At 50.9% G+C, this 24,012-nt stretch overlaps 1 protein-coding gene across 1 annotated transcript in view; it reads left to right on the top strand.

Annotated features, from left to right (window-relative positions):
- Positions 1-4,814: 4,814 nt before the first annotated feature.
- Positions 4,815-24,012, top strand: part of LOC117868712 (FXYD domain-containing ion transport regulator 6-like) — a 58,530-nt gene continuing 39,332 nt past the window's right edge. The window contains exon 1 of the mRNA XM_034754906.1: positions 4,815-5,091. The gene's annotated coding sequence lies outside the window, so the exon portion shown is untranslated. The remainder of the gene's footprint in view (positions 5,092-24,012) is intronic.

The raw sequence follows: 24,012 nt of genomic DNA, 5'->3' as shown, positions 1-24,012 counted from the left end.
ATCCTCAACTGGGGTAAATTGGCATGGCTCCTTCGGCTTCAGTGGAGCTATGTGGCTTTACACCAGCAAAGATCTGGCTCAAAATGCAGAGGAAAAAGATTCCCATAAGCAAATTATTGGACAGACAAAGTAATCAGTAAAGCCCTCTGCAGCAGGAGTAAGTGTTGCGAGCATGCATTTTATTGCTTTCTACTGAAATGATGCAAGAGGCTTTCCTTCGGGAGAAGTGTCGTAACAGGCGCTTCAGAGAATAAATACAAGATGTGATCTGCAATTGAGCTGGTTTAATATGGAAAAAAGTTGGTGATGCTGATTTTTTTTTTATTCTATTGTTTCCAATATAAATAAAACATTGAAATGGGAAAAAATTACAAATTCCAAACGCCAGTGAAATGCCAGCCTGCCTGGCAATATGCCGAGGCTTTCAGTAATGGTGAGTTATAGGAATATTTACATTGGGTCCCCTCTGCCTCTCCAGAGACCCAGCAAACCTAAATTGTCGCCCTGAGATGATGGTTACGCCCAGATATTTTATTACACAGAAGAGATAACAACACAAAAGCACAGGACTAGATTAGAGAAGCCGTAATCTGGTCCCACCCCATGTTTACAGAGTCCTGGAGGAGACCGTGTAACTGATTAAGGTGTCATGTCATCCTTAACCATAAAAAAGACTTTTTTGGTCATGCATATGGGCCCATTATTTCTCAACTCTTCTAAGAAATTGCCTTGATATGCCAATGTCAATTTATTTCCCCTCCCCTCGTTTTTTAACAGGAAACTGCCAAATGAATGTGTCCGAATATGGGACATTTTTCCAAACAATTGATTTCTATCAAAGATATAGGTGTGTGGGCAATACAGATAGGTAGTATTGCAAAACCCTGCCAGGATTTTCTTTTTAATGAGGAAAGAGGTGTGTGTGTGTGTGTGTGTGTGTGTGTGTTCAAAAAGGAAGCGTGTATTCATGCTGTCTTTTTTTGTTTGGCCATAACACTGACATTTTTATTGCTCTTCTGTCCAAAAAGACAAAAGTTGGCCTTAGGATGCAAACAGAAGAGCCCTTACTCCTTCCACCTTGCCAGTGAAACTTAAATCTAGTGCTAGATTCTGCCTTTACTTATGACCCATGCATCCAATGGGACAAATTCTTCTTAGTTACCCTGGAGTAAATATGAAATTACCCCACTGACCTCAGTGGATTTATTCTGGATTTACACTGAGGCCACTGAACACAATTTGTCTCAGTGGCTTGATGTGGGATGTAAGTCAGAAGAGAATACAGCCCCTGGTTTTTAATGGGCCCACTAGTATGTAACCCTCACCCAGGCTCTTAGAAAAATCACATGAATCATAGCAAGTGTTGATACAAATATTTGACTTTTATCTCAGATTTTATCAAAACCAGACAGCTCTGTGATTTCCTCTCTCCCCTTGTGGGCTTCAGAGCGCCAGGGGCCCAAGTCTTCCCATTTGCCTCATCCTTTCACTGCGTTACTGGTGCAGAAACCCAGAGCGCTGCCTTAACATTGGACCAGCGAGTCTGCAGACCTAGCCCCTGACCGCTGTTCATGAGACCTGGTGGGCCAGCTGGCATGGAGCTGGGGGCAGGATCCCAGAGAGCCAGGATCCCTTTTTCCCATGGGCTGTCCAGCATTGGAAGGTCACAAACCCTCGGACTTTGGAATAAAATAATTAGAATAACACCTTGGTGCGGTTGTGTTCAGCCTCTCTCTGCCAGTTAGAAGCTGGTCAGGAACAGACCTTCCCCTACAGTGTACTACTAGAAACGCATCTACCCACTGGATCACACAGCCTGACTCCTCTCCCCGAGTGGGGCATGCAGCAAGGCAGAACTGGACCAGACTCTGTAAGGTGGGTGTAAATTGGCCTCCTCTGTCCACTGTGGCACTTGAGTAATTTACACCTGCTGAGGATCTGCTTCCTTGGTTCTTGTGGCTGGAGATTTGTGGTGCCCTTGTGAGTTATGCAGGTTTTGGGCCATCGTTGGCTCAAAGGCCAGGGGCTGACTTTTCCAGGGGCTGAGCGCCTCCACCACCCCATGAAGTCAATGAGAGCTCTGGGTGCTGCACACTTCTGAAAATCCACTCTGGCCCTTGCTGATTTCCTGGGGAAGAATTTGAGGCACTCCTGGGCTGTCTAGCCAGACTGCCCCCAAGAAGAATCCTCTTCCTGAGCCCCTCTTCACGGGTTTATTCCATAATGTTAGTGAGATGAACTGACACTCCCTAATCCCTCTTTCGCTCTGGACCCTGCATTGTCTTAGGACAGCGGCTAGGCAAGAAAAGCCCTTATAGAACATTTACCAAGTTCTTTTCAAAAGTGTTTTGCTGACCTCTGAGTTGCTCCTCAGAACATTTCCCTGATGGCTGCTTTTCCCAGTACCTCCAAACCAGATATCTGATCGGGGCAGTTTTCCAGAGGGACTGAACCACATCTGCTGTCTAGTTTGAAAAGGGCTTTTTCAGAGCAGTTTATAAACATTCACTTTTTACTGAAGCATCCCAAGGGCTAATGCTCCTTTTAGCAGAGGATTTCACAGCACTTTATACACAGTAAATTAAGCCTCACCATGCTCGTATCATTGTGAAATAGATACTGTCCTATCCTTTTTGCTGCTGGACAAACTGAGGCCAAGAGGTTAAAGCAGCTTGCTTGGAGTCACACAGCAAGTGGATGGAGCTGGGTATACAAGCCAGGAGACCTGACTCCCAGTCCCCATTCTCCTCCTACGCTGATCAGACAATTATGAATTACTATTTATTATTGGATTACCATAGCAGCTAGGAACCCCAGCTATGGACCCGGAGCCCCAGCCTGGTGGGTGTTGGACACACAAAGAACAAAATGTCTCTGTCCCAAGGAGTTTACAATCTAGCTGTAAGACAAGAGAGGTCGGATAGTGACAGAAAGATGGCAGAGTACAAGGAAACAATGACACGATGTTGGTCATATGCCAGGCAGTGGTCTTGGTACACTAGCAGCCTCGCTGTTGTCAAATTTTTGGTAGGCACCACGGCAAAGGAGGGATTTGAAGGAGGCTTATTCATTAGCGATTGCGGGTGTTTCTGGGAGCTCCTGCCAGGCGGGAGGGGCAGCCTGGGAGAAAGCACAAAGGTGATGGTTTGGAAATGTAACAAGCAAGTGCTGGAGCTGCCATCAGGAAGGCTTGGCAGAGGATGTGGCTTTGCAGCCATTCATACATAATGCAGCCTTTACCTGAAAGGGCCATTTTTCCTTGCAGCCCTGGTGTCATTTTCTTGGTATAAATAACATCCCAAAGCGTGTCTCATGAGCCTCTGGCTGCCACCTTCGGTCTGTGCGTGGTCCCACAAGTCCTATCCAGCAGTTGTGCTCATTAGCAGAGCTAACCTCGAGCTGGTGCTGAAGCAGAATGTCTGACCCTCAGCCTTCACCAGCCTGGTCTGGATTTCCTCCCTTTCATCTGGGAAATGTAGTCATGAAACCACTTGCCCTTAGTGCTAATTATAGCGTAAGCTCCTCAGGGAAGGGACCATCATTTGCTATATGTTCATCCTGCATCTAGCACAGCGGCACCCAGAGACGGCGGGCCTCGGAGATGTGTAGGTGAGTTAACCTGTGCAAACCCAATACTGTCAGTGGGATGGGGGGGAGTGTAATTTGGCTTTAAAGAAGCCATTGTGCTTTTTGTATGAGAAGGGGAGGGGAAGGGTGTCCTTGACCAAAACACTCCTCCTCTTACTCCCCTTGTTTGCCAGCCCCTGAGGTGGCAGCAGGTCAGGGGTGCTTTAGGTTGGAAAGGACTGTGGACCCCGGTGGAAGGAAGGTTACTACAAACGGCAACATGAGCTCTAATCCTGAATCCAGGTCCCACTGCTGTGAACACGGTAATGGGCCTGGCTTTTAGTGAGCAAGAAGTCTGTGCTGCTCTCACACCCGCACAGCTGGGTGGATATTAGTTGATTTGCAATGGTCTTGCCTTAGTTTTTAATACACTGACTTCACTGAGTTTCATGTGCACCATGCCTGGGTGGTGGGTGTCCCATTCCTTACTGAGGTCAGTGGAGTTAGTGGGGCACGCCACGGGGTCCACTGACTGCTGTTCTTGCACTTCCTTTCACACACTGTTGTAACCAAAGGATTACGCAGACAGCCCAGGGCCCGCCTAGGAACCCCTGAGAGGCTGCAGAGGTGGCTACAGTCAGACTGGACCCACAGTGCAACAGGGCTGAAGGCTGTTGTTTTCCATTCCAGTCCCTGTGAAATGATCCTTCTTTTTTCCGGAGGAGGGGCTCTACTGCTTTGCTCTCCAGAGTGTCTTCTCTCGCCCCTCCACCCCTTCTCCCAGCGCTGGAGAGAGACACACAGCCTGGGGTGTGCGCACAGAGGCAGGCCGGCCAGCTGCACTTTCCTGCCATTCATGGTCTGGTTTGTGAACGCGGCTGCTACATTGGTTTAAGTGGAGTAAACCTCAGGTGCGTCTCCGAGCTTGAATTAAAGAGGGGCTGCGGGGTGTGTAACAAGCCATCCACTGCGCCAAGGGCAGCTACAAACCGCTCCCTGGAGCTTCCCCATAACTGTAGGGCCTGGGGTTAGCTCCTGCCTCCCTCCTTTGGCTCCGGTCCCTGTTTTCCTAGGGGGAGGGGAGAGAATCAATGTTTCCATCTTTTCTTGCTTCCTCCTGTCTCTCTCGCTCACACACACTCTCTTCCCCCCCCCCCCGCGTCAAGCAACAGATTATTGCAAATTCCTCCCTCCCCCCTTTGCAAATTCCCCTTTGATCCACCTTCCCTCCCCCTGTTGTCTGACAGCCCCGCGCTCACACAGGCTCACAAACATGCCCATGCCCACGGTGCAGCCAGCCAGAGGGGGACGGGGAAGGTGTGTCTGAAACCACCAAGAAGCCATTAGGCAGCTGACACCGATGCATCTTGGCGCTCGCGTGTAACGAGCTCACCGAGCCCGGCTCTCTCCCGCTCCAACAGGGCTCAGCTGCAGGACTCGGGGGGCTTCTCTGCCCGGAGCGGAGGCGGTCAGCAGAGCCCCCACGGCCCCGTCTCTTCCCCTGGGCTCGGCTCGGGACTGGAGGTAAGGGGCCGGGCGGGGGAAAGTTTCCCGGCGGGAGCTCGGAGCGGGGAGGGGTCCGGGGCGGTTCTGCCCGCGTGTCCCCCGGTTCGCTGCTGTTCTCCTGCCCGGGGCGTCGGGCTCCAGCTGCCGCCGGGGCTGCGGGGCAGGCGGTGGGGCTGGGCTGGAGAAGGCGCCGCACGCCCAGACCTCGGGGCGGCTCCTTCCCTACTCTGGGGCCGCGCAGGGAGCCGCGGGGTCTGCGCCCCCGTTCCTGGGCTGAGCCCTGCAGCCAGGTGGGGGGAGCAGAGCCCCCACCCTAGGGCGTCGCGTTCGGGGTGCAGGTGGGAGAAAAGCGGGTTCCAGACCCCGCTGGGTGGGGTCAGTCCAAACCCGTCTCCTCTCGCTGTTATTTTATCTTACACGTAAACAAGCGCCCCCGCCCCCCCCCATGGTCTGCCTGTCCCGGGGGCAGCCCCCCTCCCAGAGCGGAGTGTAAAGCGAACTCCGGAGCCGCGCCTGTTTACAAGTGGCGGGGAGGTGGCTGGCGCTGCCCTGCTCTGCTCCAGGCGACGTGACCTGGGAGTTAACTACATGGGAGCAGCCAGAGCCTGGCTGGCCATGTGTCGTGCCCCGACAGCCCGGCCATTTACAGCCCCTGCCCCTCCCTAGCCCCCCGTCCAGCCTGCAGCCTGGCCCCCCATGCGCCCTCCCACCAGGGATCCCCCCCCTTTGGGAGGCTAGGGGAGCATGCATTGTGCTTCCCCCACCCCTGGCTGGGAGTTGGGGGGCATGCACTGACCCCCGTCTCTTCGCGGGGCATGGCTGGGAGGCGGGCAGGGCAGGGCTTTGTCAGCAGCTTGGCCTGGGCTGGCACAGGAGGGCGCCTGGTGCTTGGCGCCGGCGGCCTGCAGGACCCCATTGTTCACGGTGCCTCCCCCTGGCTGCCTCCCACCCGGCTACTTGTTGGCGCTGCGTGTGCACATGTCTCTGTCTCTTCTTTTCATTGTGAGTCCTTCCATTCCAGGCACGTGACCTGCCTTGTAGTTGCCATGCCAACTCCCTGGTACCATGGTTCCCCCTCTCTCACATGGTTGCCTGGATACCAGTTATCCCTGCCTGGTCTGGAAGGATGCTCTTGTCTTGTGTGCTCCCCTTCTCCCCTCTTTCACAGGCAGCCACACAAGCGTGTGCACACCCATACAACCCCAGGGCAGAGATACCGTACGGATATCAGTGCTAGGTGCATAGTCTCAGGCATCCTCTAATGCACACATACAGTGTGATCCGCTTCCATACACTCATATGAGCATGCGCACACAGTCGCTCTCACAAACAGTCACCATGCACAGTCTCTGTCTCTCTCTCTCTCACACACACACACACCTTGTATACTCATCCAGACATATGCACAGACAGCCTCCAATACACACGTGCACACACCTCTTCTCACAATCACAGACATCACTTACACACCCTCACATCCACTCACACATACGTTCCCATATGCACAGCCAGATCTGGAAAGCAGTCCTTTTAATCTGATTTTAGGGGGAAAAAATCCCCCTTGTTCAATTGGGTGTTGTAATGCACGTGGATTTGGAGAAGAGCAAAGGAGCATCTAGTTGTGTATATCAAAATATTTTGAAATACATTTTCTTATGTTATTAAATATTTTAATAAAGCTGCAGTAATACAAGCAAATCAAACACTTTATCCTGCAGAGGAAAAGGGAGGGCCTATCCATATCTAGCTATATCTTCAAGTAAAGAGTCCTGAAAATTGTAATCTGACTCCATGCAATGGAGTTCAGATCCTGAAGGAGTGATTCGCAGGAGGGGCAGTGACAGGTGGCATATCTGGATCTGTATAAGCTTTACAACATGAAAGAGCAGCCTCTGAAGAAATGTTTTCAAAGCTGCATGCGGATTATGACTTACATGAGATTCCCTTGTACCATTTCAATGTACACCACCTGTTTGGAGGTGTCGTCGTGCGCCCTGTTCTCAGCTCGTCATGAAATTTCTACTCCTGTAGGTTGTTTTCACTAGCACCTAACTCTGTGTTGAAAACAAAAAGAAAACCTTATTAAGCAGAGGGAAGCTCCAGAGAATTAAATTCCTGTTCCCATATGGAAAATGTTTCTGCAGAAATAACAGCGTGGCTTTGAGTCGAGCAGCAGGGGAACAGTAGCTGAGGAATGACAGATAACGTTTTAGATTCACAGCTGTTCTAGACGCTGCAAACCAAGGACAATAGTTGCTAATTCCAGGCTGAGGGGACATGTATAAAACAACATCAGTGTTGTGATGTCCTCTGTAGGCTTGCTGAGGAGTCTGACTGATGTGGGGTGTGTTGGTTGCCATCTTTTTGCTATGAGATTTGTGCTTTATTTTTATGTTTTAATTACGTGTGATTGCTTGACATATGTCGGGCTGGATAAAATATCGCACATAGGTGTGAATTTGTCAGTAGTTTAAACTTCTGTAATGGGGACAACTTTCATGGAGGATAGGTTCATCAATGGCTATTAGCCAGGATGGGCAGGGATGCAAAACCATGCTCTGAGTGTCCCTAGGCTCTGTTTTCCAAAAGCTGGGAATGGACGAAAGGGGATGGATCACTTGATTATTACCTGTTCTGTTCATTCCCTCTGAAGCACCTGGCACTGGCCACTGGGCTACATGGACCATTGGTCTGACCCAGTTTGGCTGTTCTTATGTTCTTAAATATGTCAAACTAGAAACTTAAATCTATTCCTCTCACATGTTTGCCCTCATGGTGTTTCTTTCCATAATTGCAAATTATTCAAGGACTGGTTCTGGCACTTGCTCAAACGGGGGCATGAATAAGTGCTACTCCTGAGGGCATTCTGCGCCAAATTTTTAAAATTCTGTAAAATTCTGCAGATTTTATTTGTCAAATAAATGCAGAGGATCCAACCTGGCATTGGGGAGCACAGGCCACTGGATGCACAGAGATGGGAGATCACGATGCAGCCCCTCCCCGGGACATGGACTCAGCGGTGAGGGGTACCCAACCCTGACACAGCACAAGGACCAGAAACACTGCAGGGCCCTGCATCTCCGTGCCAGGGGCACCAGGTGTGGGCAGGCAGGCTCGGAAAGGCAGGATCCAAGTGTGGAGGGGGTTAGTGTGGGGGGATCCAGGTGTGGGTTGAGAGGGTTCTGTGTGGGGCAATCTGGGTGCGGGTGGCTCAATGGGGGATCTGGGTGCGGGGGGGATCTGGATGCACAGGGGCTTGTTGGAGGGTTCTGGGTGCAATGGTAATGGGACTCTGCAGTGGGGTCCAGGTGAAGGTGGTTGGGGCTCAGTGGGGGGGGGTCTGGGTGTGGAGGACTCGGGGGGGGGGGGGCAGGGGCGGGGGGGGGGGAGCTTATCGGGGGGAGGTGTTTCTGAGTGTGGGGGGTGAGGCTCGGTGGGAGGGTCTGGGTATGAGTGGGTCTGGATGCAAGGGGGTTGGGCGCATGGGGGAGCAGCTCCCTGTTCAGGGATCCCTCTCCCTGCAGCTGAGGAGCGATGGATGCAGGAAGCAGGGGTGGGGAGAGTTTGCAGAGATTCCTGCAGCTGGGGGAGAAATCTGGGGATGAGTCCGACCCAGCCCCCGATGCTGTGCAGGGGAAGAGGAAGTTCTGTCCTGCCCAGCTGGGATTAGCAGCTGAGCCCAGCGCAAGGGTAGGAGTCACCAGCCGGGTCTTCCCCACTCCTGCCCCTGCCCCACAGCGATTTACCTCTCTGCCGGCTGCCCGGCACCTGAAACATACTGCTCGGGAGGGTCGCTCTTGAGGCTTCCCTTTGCTTCCCTGTCAGAATTCATTTTTCTGCGGGGAAGCAAATAAATCTGTGGGTGACATAAATTCTGTGCATGCGCAGTGGCGCAGAATTCCCCCGAGGAGTACAGTGCAAAGCATGAGTATAATCAGAACCGGCTAGAAGAACTCAGGAATGAGGAGATGCGTCGTGTGTATCTGTCTCTATGCTGGCTGTGCTGCCATTAATGCTAAGGATACGGAGTGGGGAATTGTCTCTCTCCTCTGTCTGGTTTTGTTTATGTACATGCAGTTAAAAGCAACCATTCTTTTTAAAATGAGAGCAAATCACTTTGGAGGGGGTGGCAAGAATGTGGATTCTTTGACAGGCAGTTGACTAAGACAATAATGTCAATATCAGCAAGAGGGTAGACCTAGCATACCTTAGGCCTTTACTTCCCTGCTTCCCAGGATATAGATATTACAGACCAGATCATATCAGGTAACATTTATTAGTATTATTTATCCATTGTTGCATGACACCAGCAGTTCCTAGCCCAGAGAACTCGCCATCTAGGATCTAGCCAATATGCAACCGATGAGTAAACAGATACATGGGGAATATCAGGAAAAGGTAGAGGCAGTAGAGGTGTATTTGTGTAAGATAGTCGTTACTATGGTCTCGATAGGTGTGAAACAAATGAATAGAGGGAACATTTATGAAAAACAACCTAAACAGATTCTCCACTTCCCAGCAGCAAATTGTACAATGTCTTGGTTTGGCTTCGTTGAGAGGCAAGTTTTCTTTGTCCTGTTCCTCTCCCTCACAGTGGACACTGTTATTTCCCAGCCTGGCTTGCTCCATGCAGCCTGCTGTTAGCACAGCGATAATCCCATTTGAGATGCTCCTCGGATAACAGACTAGCTTGGCTGTCTTCAGTCTGCCAGGTTCTATGTTGTGAGATGCACGTCATGTTGACGAGCTGAGGACCGAGGGCCAAGACAAATACCTCCAAACTGATTTGGCAGCCATTCCTTGATGGGTTAGGACATGATTGCCGAGAGCCAGGGGAAAAAACCTGCAGAAGATTTGTTTTGTGTGATCTTATTAGAAAAGGATAGGGCTCAGGGCCAGGGGAGGAGGAACAGAGTCTCATGGTAATTTTGTCTAGTGTGATCTGTGATCATTCTTGTGATCTCATTGTTCTTGATTGACCCTGATCACGAGTGATCCTTGCGGCTTCTGGTGGCCTCTGAGATTAGATCACTTAGTGTATTGAGGTTTGGATCCCTGGGTCTCCTGAAGAGCACTAGGATTCCTTTGAGCATCCTCTGCTTTTGGCAGCTATCCCAAGCCTGCAAGTGACAAATTAATCTTAGCAAAAGCTGTCTTGTGTCTCCCAACCTACCAGCATATGAATCAGCGCAGACCTGGAAAGTTATGAGTGGTGTCTTGCATGTTACAAGGGTGTAGGCTGGAAATCTACCATTTAGGAACAAGAGACATAATAACAACAATTGCATGAGAAGCCAAATTGATGCTGAAGTGAAATGGCAGAAGAGCACATATATGCATAGCTGCAAATCTCCGTTCCCACACGTACACTCGTACTTCCTTCAGGCAACTGAGCAGCCCTGTCAAGGGCTCTGGGGCTTTGTGGGGAAATTGGAGATTTTAACTCGGTCTGAGCTTTGGGAGATGTCCTGAGGACTCTTGAAGGAAGACGGTGACTGCCCAGCGTTAATTCTGATGGCTGAGACTTGACGGGCTGATCTATTTGAAACAATTAAAAATAAGTGTTTAAAATGCTTTTCAAGTCTCTTACAAATCACCTGTCTTGTTCTTGAGGAGTTTTCAGTGTTGTTAAGAGGCTAATCAGCCTGCAGAAGAGATGGTGTTTGTCTGTCTGGCTTTCACCCCTCCCTGTCTCAGTAACGCGAGGAGAATGAAAAATTACAAGGGGGATTTTGGAGGAGAAAGAAGGAAATGGGGAGAGAGGTTTATGACTTTCAGTATGTTCGGTATAGAGCTGTTCTGAGGGTGGCATGTAGGCTAGAGGTACAGAGAGCGCAGTGAGCCCATGATCATAAAGTTGAAAATATCTGCCCGCCTTGGGCGTGGTTTGGTGTGGTTGTGTGAGAGGCGGGGTAGCGTGTATGTGTGTACTCTGGCCTCCGTCCCATGTAGGCTTGTGCCTCTAATGTCAGCTTTCCTGGAGGCCTGAACCAAAGTGCCAGAGCTGAGAAATGAATGGAGTGGAGGAGACATTGGGGTTCTAACCAGACCAGCCTCTAATTCACAGCCTAGCTCAGAGAGCTGGAGCCACTCTCCTCCTGACTCAGCCATCCCTGTCTTCAGAGACACCCCAAGTCCCAACAAACTCTCCTCTCGTTTGCACCGGCGGAACCCAGCTGCCTTCGGCGGGAATGCACCGGCGGAGCAGACACGCTCAGCACCTTGTTTTGCCATTGGCGTGAGTGCAAAGTGTGCACAAATCGGAATGGCAGCGTTTACACGCGCTCTGCCCTGACTTTGCATTGGTGCAGATGATGACTCCATGCCATGTGCTGGGATGAGAGGCCCCTCGTTATGTGGTCATGAACAGGTGAGCTGCAGGAAGGACATTGCAGACATAACACATGTCCTCCCCTCCTGCTCCCCATTAGCCTTCTGCTGCCACACAGCCTCTTCGAGCAGATGCTAGGTAGTGATTTCCCCTCTGGAAGGGGAAGATTGTGCAGCGTGGAGATAACCTCTCGCTAGTGCTGTCCTCTCCCTGAGAGATGAAGGGTGACTAGGAACTGGAGGTTTACCTGTACAGGCAGATAGTCTTTCCCCGAGAGCCAGCCTGAGCCTACGCGCATTGCATGGAGTGACACGCCTAACAGTGTATTTATCACTTGGGTTATGGTAACACTCAGAAGCCCTAACTGAGCCAGGGCCCCTGGCCCCATGTGCTCTGTAGACAGCCCCTGCTCTAAAGCACTTACAAAGGCAGGACTGTTATCCCTATTTTACAATTGGGAGAGAGGCACAGAGAAGACTGTGACTTGCGCAAGGTCACCCAGCGGGTCAGGGGCAGGAATCGAACCCAGATCTCCCGAGTCCCAGTCCAGTGCTGCTCACAAGGCCACATGCATCCTTCCACACCCTGTTGCTTTGTGAGCTGGGGGCCGAGTTTGAGAGCGGATAAATTCCAGGCCTGGAGGCTGAGTGGTTCAGCATGAGGAGGGAGCCAGGCCTCTGCCAAGTAAACAGCCAGCAGTGGTTGGTGCATTGGTGCCTCTTGCTCTAAAGCCAGTGAGAAAGCAAGGCTGCCCAGGCTGGAGGCTGGTAGGTCCCTGCGTAGCTGGCCAGGGCTCTACACTGCAGCAAGGGGAGGGGCTCCTGCAAATGTCAAATTTGAAGAAAACTCAAGTGGGGCCCAATAAACAAAGCCCTCCTGATTGGCCTATGATTTGTTCACCATGTGGCCAAGCTTTGCTTCAGCAGCTCAGCTCCTGACCCTGCGTTCGCACGGGGTTGGATAACATACACGGCGTGGCCTGATGTGTGACTAAGGCTACTGCAGCACAAAGGAGAGTAATGGGAATGACCCAACAAGCATTGTCGATCTCTCATTTCTGTGGTGAATGCTATCGCAAGGGAGTGTGAGATTTTTTTTTGAAAGTAGGGCAGACAGCATGGGGAGGCTGTGTTGTCTTGGTCACAGTAACTAGGGATTGGAAGCCAGGACTCCAGGGTCCTATTCCTGATTCTGCCACTGACATGGTGTGTGACATTTGAACAAGTTGCTTCACTTCCCTGAGCCTCAGTTTTCCCCATCTGTATAATGGGGATAATGGTACTTACTGGCCCTACAGGGTATCCTGGGAGTCGTTGGCAAAAGATGATGAAGAAAGGTGAGTTACTATGATTTAATATTAACAGCAAAGCAAACAAACCCTCTTGCCCCTTCCAGAGAAACAGGCAGGATCTTCACTCCTGGAGATTTTAGGGGGAAGGTGCTATCGTAATGAGTGTTATGGAAATAGCTAAATGAATAAAAAGGTCGTCCGGATTACTGGTGATTGGGCGTGGTGAGCACAGGAGAAGTTGGTCCTTACAAATGCTGGCTGTAGTGTCACACTGCAAATGGAAGGGCCTGATGCAAAGGCCACTGAAGTCAACAAGAATCTTTCCATTGGCTCCAATGGGCTTTGGATTAGATCCTATTTGCGGAGTGCCCTGGTTTGTTTCTGGTAAGATATTGTCCCCCAAAGCACCCCTGTATTCTGCCCCCTGGACCAAACCCAAGCCAATGAACGCTTCCACACTTTCTTGGCAGGATCTGTAAAATGTGATCTCAAGGCTGCCTTGGCCAAGGAGTTTTCTCTCTCAACTGCCTTGTGCCCTCTTATCTCCCACAAGGAACCAATGAATAGTCAGAAAGCAAGAATCACTGCATAGGTGACTGTGGATTATAAGGTTCTGCACTGGCATATCAAGGTGTTCTGGTGGCTAACTGATTGCGATGGCATCGGAATCCTGGTGCGTGTACACGCACACCTGCGTATAGCCCAGGTTGTAAAATTGTTACAAGCATTTATCAGTCCAGGCACAAAATCTACTTGCCTGCTGTTTCCATGATGATGACAGTGGAAAAAGTGAATGACGTTTTACTGCCCTATTGCAAATTGTGGCTGGCTGTAGGCGAGAGGGAAAGGAGAATGTCGTCCATCTGGTGTAGCTCGGCTCAGTTTTCCCGTGTGTCTAGATCTCTATTTATAATACAACAGGGAAAAAACATATTTTGATTAAAGTCAGATGGAACTACATTGCCTTCCTGACTGGTGGGGATTTGTGTGTTTGCGGTTTAGCAAGATTTGATGGTTACAGATTTAGTGTCACTGAGGGGGAAAACATTTACAAACGGTGTTTATTAAACTTACAGTTTGAAGAACCCAGTGATTGCTGGGGCAGTTCTGCCTGAGGTAATACAGACACTCCTCCTTCCACAGCTATTCTCCTGATTTATACAGTGCCCTACTGTAGGGATGCATGTACCGTAGGCAAATAACAGCCCCATGGCTTGGCCATCTTAGTCCAAAGGTGCGAGGCCGTGCAATGTAATCGGGCTGTAGGAAATGTTTGCACAACCGTTGACATTTTTGCTTTTCTCATTTTATTCCAGTCTCACAAAAACAGCTGTCAGTCTGATTTTATGAAAAGCCCATGACATTTCACACAAACATACTCATTTGAGGGAGAAATGGGCTCATTTTTCACTCCAAAATGATACCGTTCTTTCTCTAGTGAGAACCGTGACAATTCTGCAGTTTAATTGGTATGAAGATGACGTTTAATGTGAGAACAATGAAATTTTAAGTTCCGTTTCAATGTGAAAAATACCCAATTTGCTAAATGTCATGAAAAAGTGTAACTCTGGCACCAACCCCCCAGGAACCAAATGGAGAAAAGAGGCACAAAAAATGTTAGAAAACAGTTTTTCCCATTTGTCAGAGCCAGTCCAGATTGGTGTAGGGTTACCAGAGCTGGGCTGCTCCCTAGGGTTGCAATACAAAGTGTACACTGCTTAAACCCACGTGGTCTTTTCCCAAGCCCTCCTTCCTGGCTGCGGTGAGGTCAGACAAACCGGGGAGATAGTTATGTATGTCAGTATTTATCCAGTATGTGCCCATTGCACAAGCCCGGGGGAGTGTTTGCTTCAGTAAAAAACATTTCAGAAGCCCTTTCTCAGTGTTTACACGCAGTGCATGGGAGCTTTGCCCCAGCCAGGACTGAGTAAAATCTGACCGTACGCCCTTTGGGATTTGGCCCGTCACCGATATATAAACTAAATTCATTCATAATGTGCTGCTGACGGCAGTCCTGTGACATGGAGTCTCTCAAAAGCCACAGTCCCCACTGGTCACACAGCCTGCGGTTTAAAGGGACTGCTCGGGTAGGGAAGTCTGCTCCTTTGATTCTGCCAGCTGTCCTTAGGGCTTCTGCTGTCGTTGTGAAAACTGGAGTCCATTGACTTGAGTGAGCTTTGGCTCTGGCCTCGCCGGGATGCTGAGCTAGCGAGTCTGAACGGCCGCACAAGCAGGAGGAAGAGGAAATCCTCACAAAAATCTCTGACTTAAAAAAAAAAACGTTGCAGCTCTTCTGGCGATCCCCCAGGCAACTGAGAGCGAGCTGTGCACTTAATGCGTGTAGCAAAACCTCGCTGCTAGCCACGCGTAAGAGACTGGCCCGCGTTCCAGAGCTGTAAAGTTACCAGCGGCTGTGCCTCAAACTGTAAAATACAACTGTTGGAAAGAACCCAATCTCCACAGTGTGTTAGCCAAAGAACCCAACCTCCCCAGTGTTTCAGCCAATACAACCACAGCGTGCAAAGGCGCTGACCTTGACTGTGTACGTGGCAGAAGACAACTGTTCTGCACTCAGTTACGTGGGTGTAAACCTGGCACGCAAGGGCACTCTGTAGGGATGAATTACTTGTGCTGACCTAGTCCTGTCCTTTAGGCGTGCTCCCCCTCCCCCCCGCACCCCAGATCGTTTTAATTTACAATCAAATTGCAAGTATCTAATCAAGTGTTCTCTTGTCCTAGAGGGTTTACTGCAAACGGGCCAAGACACAGTTTCTGTGTGAGGTTAACTGATGTTTTTTATTAAAATCGCATGTTGCCTTTCAAATGCACAAACCACAATGTAGCAACGCTGTGACTGTGATTGGACCTACTGGGACCAAACTTAAGGCTGGTGTAAGTGGGTGCACGCGCTCGCCCAGGGGGTGTGTGTGCCCCACAGCCTTGCAGAGATCTCCCCAGGTTTTAGTTCAATATCTGACCTCTTGGTTCTGCCTGGCCTAGGCTTGCATCAGCCCCCACGTTTCATTTGGAGTTTTGGATTCAAACCACAAACGGAAGCCATTACGTGTAAGGGCAGAAACCACTTAGCTTTGCCTGGGTTCCACCTATTAATATTATTTATTGGCAGTGCCCCAGTCAGGATCGGGGCCCATTGGACTGGGTTCTCTACAATGAGATAGGGAGACACAGCCCAGCCCTGGAGAGCTTGCAGTCTAAAAAAACAAAGACAGATAGGGGTGGGGGGAAGGATGCAACATACAAGCAAAGTGACCAGGTTGGTGATGGGCACGTCTTGTTTATTTATGTCATTTATTTATGTCCGTATTAAATAACTGATCCTTACTTGTCACTCTGTCTAGCTCCTCTCGGGTCTTTCCCCTTACCAGCTAAAGCCATAATTCTGACTGGAACGGTCTGGGGAGGTTGAAATGTCAGTGGGTTCGAGTTAGAAACTGGGTGGGAACTGACCTGACCATTTCCATGGAGCCATTTCAGGGCTCTGGCGGTGTCACAAACCAGAGTGATTCCCCCTGGGCTTGCCAGGCACAGCATAGATGTGTAGACTGTAAGGCCAGAAGGGTCCAGTCTGACCTCCTGCCTAGCACCGGCAGGGAACCTCCTCAGGGATTCCTGCATCAGGCCCAGAACCGCTGGCTGAGGTAGGACAGAACGTCCGGAGAGACAGCCAGTCTCGATTTAAAGACTTCAGGTAATGTCCGCGTCCCTTGGTAAGGTGTTCCCGTGGTTAATTACCCTACTAAAACGTGTGCCTTATTTCTAGTCTGAATTTGTCTAGCGTCAGCTTACAGCCAGTCAGTCTTGTGTGGTCTTTGTCTGCCAGAGCTTCCTGACGTGGGTCTGCAGGTACGTACCACCCTGTAGTTCAGTTACTTGTGTGGTGAGAGACGGGATGAGAAAACATGTGAAACCATATGAAGCATTTCTTTGCTTCCTGGCCGAGGCCCTCAACACAATGCTGGCCTGCCACAAGATTGACAGGTACCTACCTACTCCCTGCTCTAAGGCTCAGCCGTGTGAATATGGACATGTTCCCCACGTCAGCACCTTCAACCCTAACCTGGATGCACCTGCTACTATGCAAAATACGGTGTGCTGTAATCACTTGGGAAATAATAGGGGTCGTCAACTCAGTGCACAAAGATACACCAAGGCCCAAATCTGGGAGCATAAGGTAGTAAAATCTCATTCCTTGTGCAAGTGAGTGATAGGGAAGGGAGGTGCCATTTGATTCGACAGTCTCATTTGCGTCCCCCCTCTGCTGCTAACAACTTGCATCTTCTTGGAGCTCAGTGTCCCCTGGATCTCAGGGGCTTGACACAATGGGACAGATTTTCCAAGAGGCCCCAAAGGTTGCACTCATGGTTTTGTATTCATGAGTCTTTGTCCAAACCTGTTTCTATGTGCAAAACAGCTTGTGTGTGTGTGCGCACGCAGACTGTTAGTGTGCAGATCATGTAGTGAGACCAGCCTGATCTTCACATGCAATTACATGAGCATGACAAATTGCATGAAGCTATTTGCATATGCAAAATATCTGGCATCATTGTAGAGTTTGCTTCAGAAAATGTGACCCAGCATGTCATTCTCTCCCAGAGCTTTGTTCTCTAGAAATCATTTTGTTACCAGCGATGGGGCTGTCTTATGCTGCAAACCCCCCCCCCCCCCCCCAGACATACATCACTGATTGTGTAGCAGGAACACAAGGCCGGATTGTTCATTTTCCATGTGGGACACTTGTCTTGCAGCATGCTGGCTGTACCGACTCAGCCTGAAGAGATCGCTCCTGAGAACTGAAGCCCTTTTTCATTTCATCTGTAACTGGCTCAGCTGAACCACAGAGTGGCATGAATCTAAACAAACAGTGTCTCCCCGAACGCATGTGCTGCCTGATCCCCCATGTCACCTCCCGCCCCCCATATATCTGTGGCTAGTCTGTGTAACGGATATAGGGAAGCTGATTCGCAGGGCAGCCCGGTGCTAATGGGTGGGAAAGTAGAAGGGTGTGGGGGGGTAACTGGGCACATAGGACCCACGGTGCCGCAGGCCTGCTGCTTGGGGACTCAACCCTGCACCTTGCTGATTTGCTAGAGGTTTGAGCCTACTCTGCAGTGGTGTGCATGGCTGGGGCAGGGCAGAACCAGGCCCGGAGCACGTGGTTAATCTGTGACAAACGGGGTTCTGGCTATCCCACTTCTGCATTGTGCTTGACTATAAAACGACTGTCATGGAAAGCCTCTGTGTACGTGCATCCACCGTGAGTTAGCCGGCTTGTCACGTCTCTGCTGGGCCCGAGGCACTGAGCGATCAGCACTCAACAATCATCGATTCAAAATAACCCTCCTTGGGAGTGCTGGGAGAAGACACTTGCTCCTCTCGTCCGAAGGCAGGGGTGTGCGAGAGTAATGGAAAGTTACTAGGAGCATGGACCCCACCGGGAGCCTAGAGAGGGACTCACAGGAGGATGGAAGGGATCCAGCATGGAGCCCGGATGGGACTTCAGGCCACAGCAGCGTTGTTGTTGTTGTTTTTTTAAAGATAAACTTCAGACTTCTAAAAAGATCAAGTAGAAAACTATCGGCCTGGTTCACAGTGGCAGCAGTGGAGCAAGCGTCCCGCCAGGAGCAGTGTGACTTTGTGGTGTGTGCGCACAGAGAGATGCTGGGGAGGGGTGGGGAGAACGGAGAGCATGGAACTGCCTGTGTCTGGGACGGCGAAGGGGTCAGGCTGTGGTAGTTTTTCTGTCTCGGCCGCTCTCTTTCATTGCGTGCTGGCGGAGCTCTGTGCTCAGGTGCTCTCCCGTATTTCTGGTTTTTAAAGGGCTCCTGGAACCATGCTCAGCAAAAGCCAGTCACCTGCCCCCCGTTGCCTTCTAACGGCCAGGATCAGAGCACAGCTGTTCACATTCCTGGAGAGCCACTGGCTTATTTATAGTCCAAAATAACGACTCTGCGAGTTCTCTCTCTGGAAGGAGGATAATCCTGCTTCCTTTGACTCCTCCCCTTGAGCTCTTCCCCATCTGTATCCGCTAGCGGGAGAATGGAATTGGGTCCTTGGTAAGCAGAGGAGCTGATCGTGCTCTCAGTGCAACCCGGAGTAACTCCAGGGGAGCGAACTGGATCACAGTGGGGCCCCAAATGGTTTCTGAGAGGGAGGAACGATAGCACCAGGGCTGAGCACTCCCTCCCCCTCGGTACTGCTGGGGAAGGTGAAAATTAGGAGGTCAGATGCAAATTGCAAATCCCTGAAATAGAAAAAGCGCCAGGGACTTTTGGCGAGAGGATTGCAGGTTGGTGGTGATGTGCTGTTAGATTTAGGGCTGTTGGGAGGGAAAGGCTGGGAATGGGTGTAGGAAATGCTAGTGTTAATTCACAGGTACTTCCAGTGCAAAGCATTATGCCGGTCCCAGAAAGGCTAGAGGTGAGATACCAGATGCAAATATCCATGCAGGAGGCTGGAGGTTTGCTCTCCATGCACCCAAGAGGAGCTAATTCATCTGCAGAACCCTTTATACAAACTGCCTCTATAGTCTATAGTGTTAGAAAGCATTTTCCCATAGGCTTACTGTGTGTGTGTGTGTGTGTGTGTGTATACACACACACACACACACGTGAGGTATATAGTGTGTGTATCATATATGCACTCAGGGAGTGTTGGGTGTGCATGTATTTAATTACATTGCCGTGCATGCGTGTGTACAGTTTGCATCTGCAAATGGCTTATAAGTAATGTTTGCAAAGTGCTTTGAAGATGAGAAAACATCTATGACCATTAAGCGTTATCAGCTGAAGTTTGAATAGTGTTTTTTCCTCCTTTTGCAAAGACAGTAGAGGCAGGGCAGGGGTGGGAAGTGGTATCACAATGTTCCATATGAGACAAGCTGGTCACTTTGCAAATGTTGAGCTAACAGGCTGGTGAAATGGAAAGTGTTATCTTGTAGCAATTTTTAGGTCATTAATGAGATACCAGCATAGGAGACTTTAGAGGGATAATTCTACTTGTTAGATACTGTTGTTTTTGTAGCTTGCCCAGAGCAAACCGAGATAATGACCGATTCACGACTGAACAATTTTCCTCCATCAAAAGCAAAATACCTATGTACAAGCAAGGGTACAAATCCTGCTTACCTGTGTCAGGCAGGCAGCTGCTTTGAAATCTATGGGAGGCTCTGAGCCTAGCTAGGGTGAGCTTGGGGGCTCTGGTGATGGAGGAGGGCAAAAAGGACAGCATGGGCCGGGTCCCATGAGATTTCCAGCCTGCACAGGATTTCTGGGTTTGGCACGAGATTGGGAGCCATGTTAGGAGCCCTGTGCTCAGGGCCATGTCTCATTGGCTGGATTCCAGCAGTCAGCCCATTATCTAGGTCGAGTCACTGCTTTGGGGCTGGGAAGGAATTTCCCCCAGATCTCCAGATTGGTGAGGCAGGTCAGGTTTTTTTGTCTTCCTCGCAGCACAGCCCAGGGGTTGGGTTCTGGGCAACAGGCGGTCTGGGAATCTCCCCCTCCTGGAAGGCACAGTCTGGCCCTGTGGAAGAGTCGTCAGCCCAGTGAAGGAATGATCTGATTTAGGCCCTAGATCCTAAAAGGTAACATGGCGGGCATCCCAAGGGCACCTCCTTACACGACGGATCCCCAGCATCGTGCTAGGGCTCTGGGGGCAGAAGCAAACCAGGGGTTGGGATGCTACCCAGGGGGTTCCCGGGGGGTGGGGGTTGAGGTCTGAAAGGGGGAGGGATGGTGCCGGGCGGCTGGAGGTGCCCAGAGAACCTCCCAGTGGGGTGATTGGCTCCCTCTGTGGTGGGCGCCCGCTGAGAATTGACAGGCTCAGTGGGGTGCGAGTGACTGCGCAGGGCCAGCCCCCGCCGGGAATCGTGAGTGTAATTTGACTCGCGAAGGTGCAGCCTGGTTAAAACCCATTCCCCATGTCCTTGCTGCCTCCTGCGTGGTGAGCACCCCAGGACCGTGTGGGCTGTGAAGGTGAGCGGGGTTTGGTGAAAAGCGGTGTGATTACAGGCTGCAATAGGGTTCGTGACACGTGATGTCACAGCAGTGCCTGGGCCCGAGTCTGCAGTTGCTGCTTCACTGAGCTCCCCAGCGCCTGATGTCTGTTTATACTAAGGTTGCTGTGGTGCCAGAGGGTGTGGAGTGGCTCCAGAGTAAATGAGAGTCAGGCTGTACTGACTTCCGTGGAGTCAGGCTGGTGTAATCCTGAGTGACCGAGTGGGAACTCGGCCCACTGGGGCTGGGGTAGGTCTCAGCTGTAGTATTTGTCAGATAATATATTCAACGTGTAATAAATCATTGAGCTGTGTCTTTCAGTAAGCATGATTCAGCGACAGAGGTAGTCAAATCATGCAAAATATGTACCTGATGAATAATTTATTCTACAAACAATGGCATTATTAATAGAACATCAGATTCAATTAGCACCATTTATTCAGCTCGACTTTTGACTCCTGGAAATAAATCGTGTGTTACGCTCTGTTATATATTTTGCACGATACACACTGTGCATTTTGAGTTCGATAGTTTCCACATTACACTCAGAACAGTATTTGATATTTTTAAAGTATCTTGTTACTCATCACCCATGCCATCTACAGAAAACAAGGCCACACGTTACTGGATCATCAGCTGTTGGGCTTGCTTGGTGGTTTTTTTTAACCCAGTACTGACATGAAATGATGTGATTGATCATATAACGATAATTGCCTGGGCATGCTGCATCGACTGATCCCCATGTTCTGCTGCACGCTCGAAAGAACCGAACCTGGAGCTTGGGAGCGGCTGCAGCGGGAGCTGCAGGGAAGGGAAGTTAAACCAAAGCCTATTCGGATAGAATGTGTTCATTGCAAAATGGCCTGGTCTTCGTGCGGGAAGATACAGATCCTGATGGGAGGTGGGTTGTTATGAAGAATGGCTATCACTCTGTCAATGCGCACTGACATTTTACAGCACTGAGAGAAACTCAGGTGCTGACTCCGTTGCCCCTTTACACCCACCCGAGATCCCGGCTCTACGGCGCTGACAAGCCAAGGCCCTGACCTGGTGGTGGGATCCCAGCAGGTTGTCCCTTTCTCCTGGTCTGAGTCCTGCTGGCTGCAGTGGGTTTCCCCATGATCCTTTCCAGAATCGAGCCTTAACCAATGAGATTCTTAAAGACTGAGACTCGATGGCCAGCAAACAAACTCTGAAAATGCTCCCTGGTACCGACTGTCCCCGTCCCCTCCGTGCTGGTGCGAGATGCGAGCGCTCACACCTCACAGGGCAGGGCTCAGACGTTTTAAGGGCTGGGGTGTTTTCTGTTTTTAGCTAAGGGAGAGAGTTATGAGTGGAAGGAGCTGTCCCCGCTAAGATCAGTTGGGTCACTCGATAGCTGAGGAAGGCCCAGGTGATGGCATGTAGCTAATTCTGTTTGGAAAGGATGAAACTCGGGGGAGTGAGGGGCAGGGTGATGGGGCCGTGCGGAGGAGAGTACCCTGTTCTCGCTCTCATAAGTGCTGACATCCACGCAGGGCTGGGAAGTGTTTCTACCCAAACTGAATTATGCAGCGTGAGCGATACGTTCCCCTTGAAGGAGAGCTCACTGCTTTGGCTGAGGAGTTATTCCATGCTAGCTCCCTGCGGGTTACTTACATTATGTACACTGCACTCGCCGCCTTCCCTTCGTTTTGTCCTGGTATTTGCCTGTCTGTCTTCATTTGGAATCCGCTCTCTCGTTTCCCAGACCCCTCGCCCGTCTCCAGGAGACGCCAGCTGCTAGGGCAGCCACGGAGGTGCTTGCTCCGAGACCTCTGGCTGTAAGAACACACAGATACACCGAGCCAAACTTACCCTTGGGGTAACTCCACTGACATTGTGAGGTTCCACCTGGGATGATCCCGGCCTTATTTTCTTCGCCCCCTGGCTTTGTTTGGTTTGGTCTCTTGGTTCCAGTAACTGCTCTGCATCCCTTTCCCCCTCTCTGAGACCCACACTGCTTCTCTGGAGCTGGGGCAGCAAACCCCAGCAGGCTGCACGTTGGGAGTTGCAACGGCGGCCAACATTTAGTGGATCCCAAAGGTAGCCCTGGGGGTTGGGCCTCGAGTGAGCCTTGGACCAGTAGCTTCGGTCCTGACACCAAGCCCCCGTCAGGTGGATTTCAATGAGCAGGTTTCATCAGTTCCCTCTGGTGGCTGAACGCTTTCCTGCTTGGGGGAATCTCCCAGAAGCAAAGTATGAAAGAGGGAGAAACCGCATGGCTCTCAGGGGCTATAACGTCACCCTCCTTCACCCCCAGCTCTGCCACTTACGGCTGAGCCGCCAGCACCTTCCGTCCTGCTAAAGAACCAACAGACGTTTCACGTGGGCCTTCGTGGCAGATGCCACAACGTTTTCTGAGGGGTCCGGTGACTTTGGTAGCAGCCATAGAAAGTCACGAGCCTCCAACCTCAGTGGGACTTGTGCTAAGCCATGGAGCTATGTTGGCTGATGGGTGTGGGTGCCCCCAACTGAGAGCTATTTATTGGGGGTAGAGACTATTCAAATGTTCCCTTCCCCCTGCTGGGAAGAAGAGTACCCCCGACTTTCGCCAGCGATGCATAGCCCTCCGTTCTAGGTGTGGGAGGTCTGACGGGGGTGCTGAAGGGGCATTTCTGGCTGGAAGTGCATCTCGGCTTCTGACCAACAGTGGTGGCTGGTCACACCAACGTGACATCAAAGGGATGCTTGTGATGGGTCAGCACTTCCATCCTGGGCTACGCAGACAGCACCTGCCTCGTGCCGTGCAGTGCCAGGGGAGGGGCACAGGCCCCTTTGCTGGCCCTTCTGGGCGTGCGTTGAGTGAATGCTGTTCTGGTGACTGGGGGGATGCAGTTGCCAGACCAGGGAGCATCACCGTGGCAAGCCGTGGACAGCAAGAGGCTGTGAGGTTATCATTGACTCGCAAGCCACTTTATGCTCCTGTATCTTGGTGCCCAGCTCGGCTGTCCGGATATTGCGCTCCTGGGTACAAACAGCACCATGGCCCTGCCAGCGAGCACGCTGGTCCTTGATGGAGGAGGCAGAGAGGGAGCAGAGTGCCGAGAATAGGAGACTTAGGACCCAGATCCGCCATGGGCAGCCCTGATGCCGTTTTGACCAGAGGGGCATCAGCAATGCCAGGAGAAGGAGACAAGGCCGGGGCAGTTGGGAGAGGGGTGTGACCATGGCTCTGGCTAGACAGAGGTTCAGTCTCCTGAGTTGAGGGAAGGCTTTGTCAGGGCTGAGCCACTCAACGCCAGCGTGTCTCTGCATCTGTCACCCAGGGAATTGAATTCCTG

This window comes from Trachemys scripta, chromosome 21 (genome assembly GCF_013100865.1).
Source record: "Trachemys scripta elegans isolate TJP31775 chromosome 21, CAS_Tse_1.0, whole genome shotgun sequence".
In the NCBI taxonomy this organism is placed as follows: Eukaryota; Metazoa; Chordata; order Testudines; family Emydidae; genus Trachemys; species Trachemys scripta.
The sequence above is the reverse complement of the archived record's forward strand: the minus strand, read 5'-3'. Positions and strand labels throughout refer to the sequence as shown.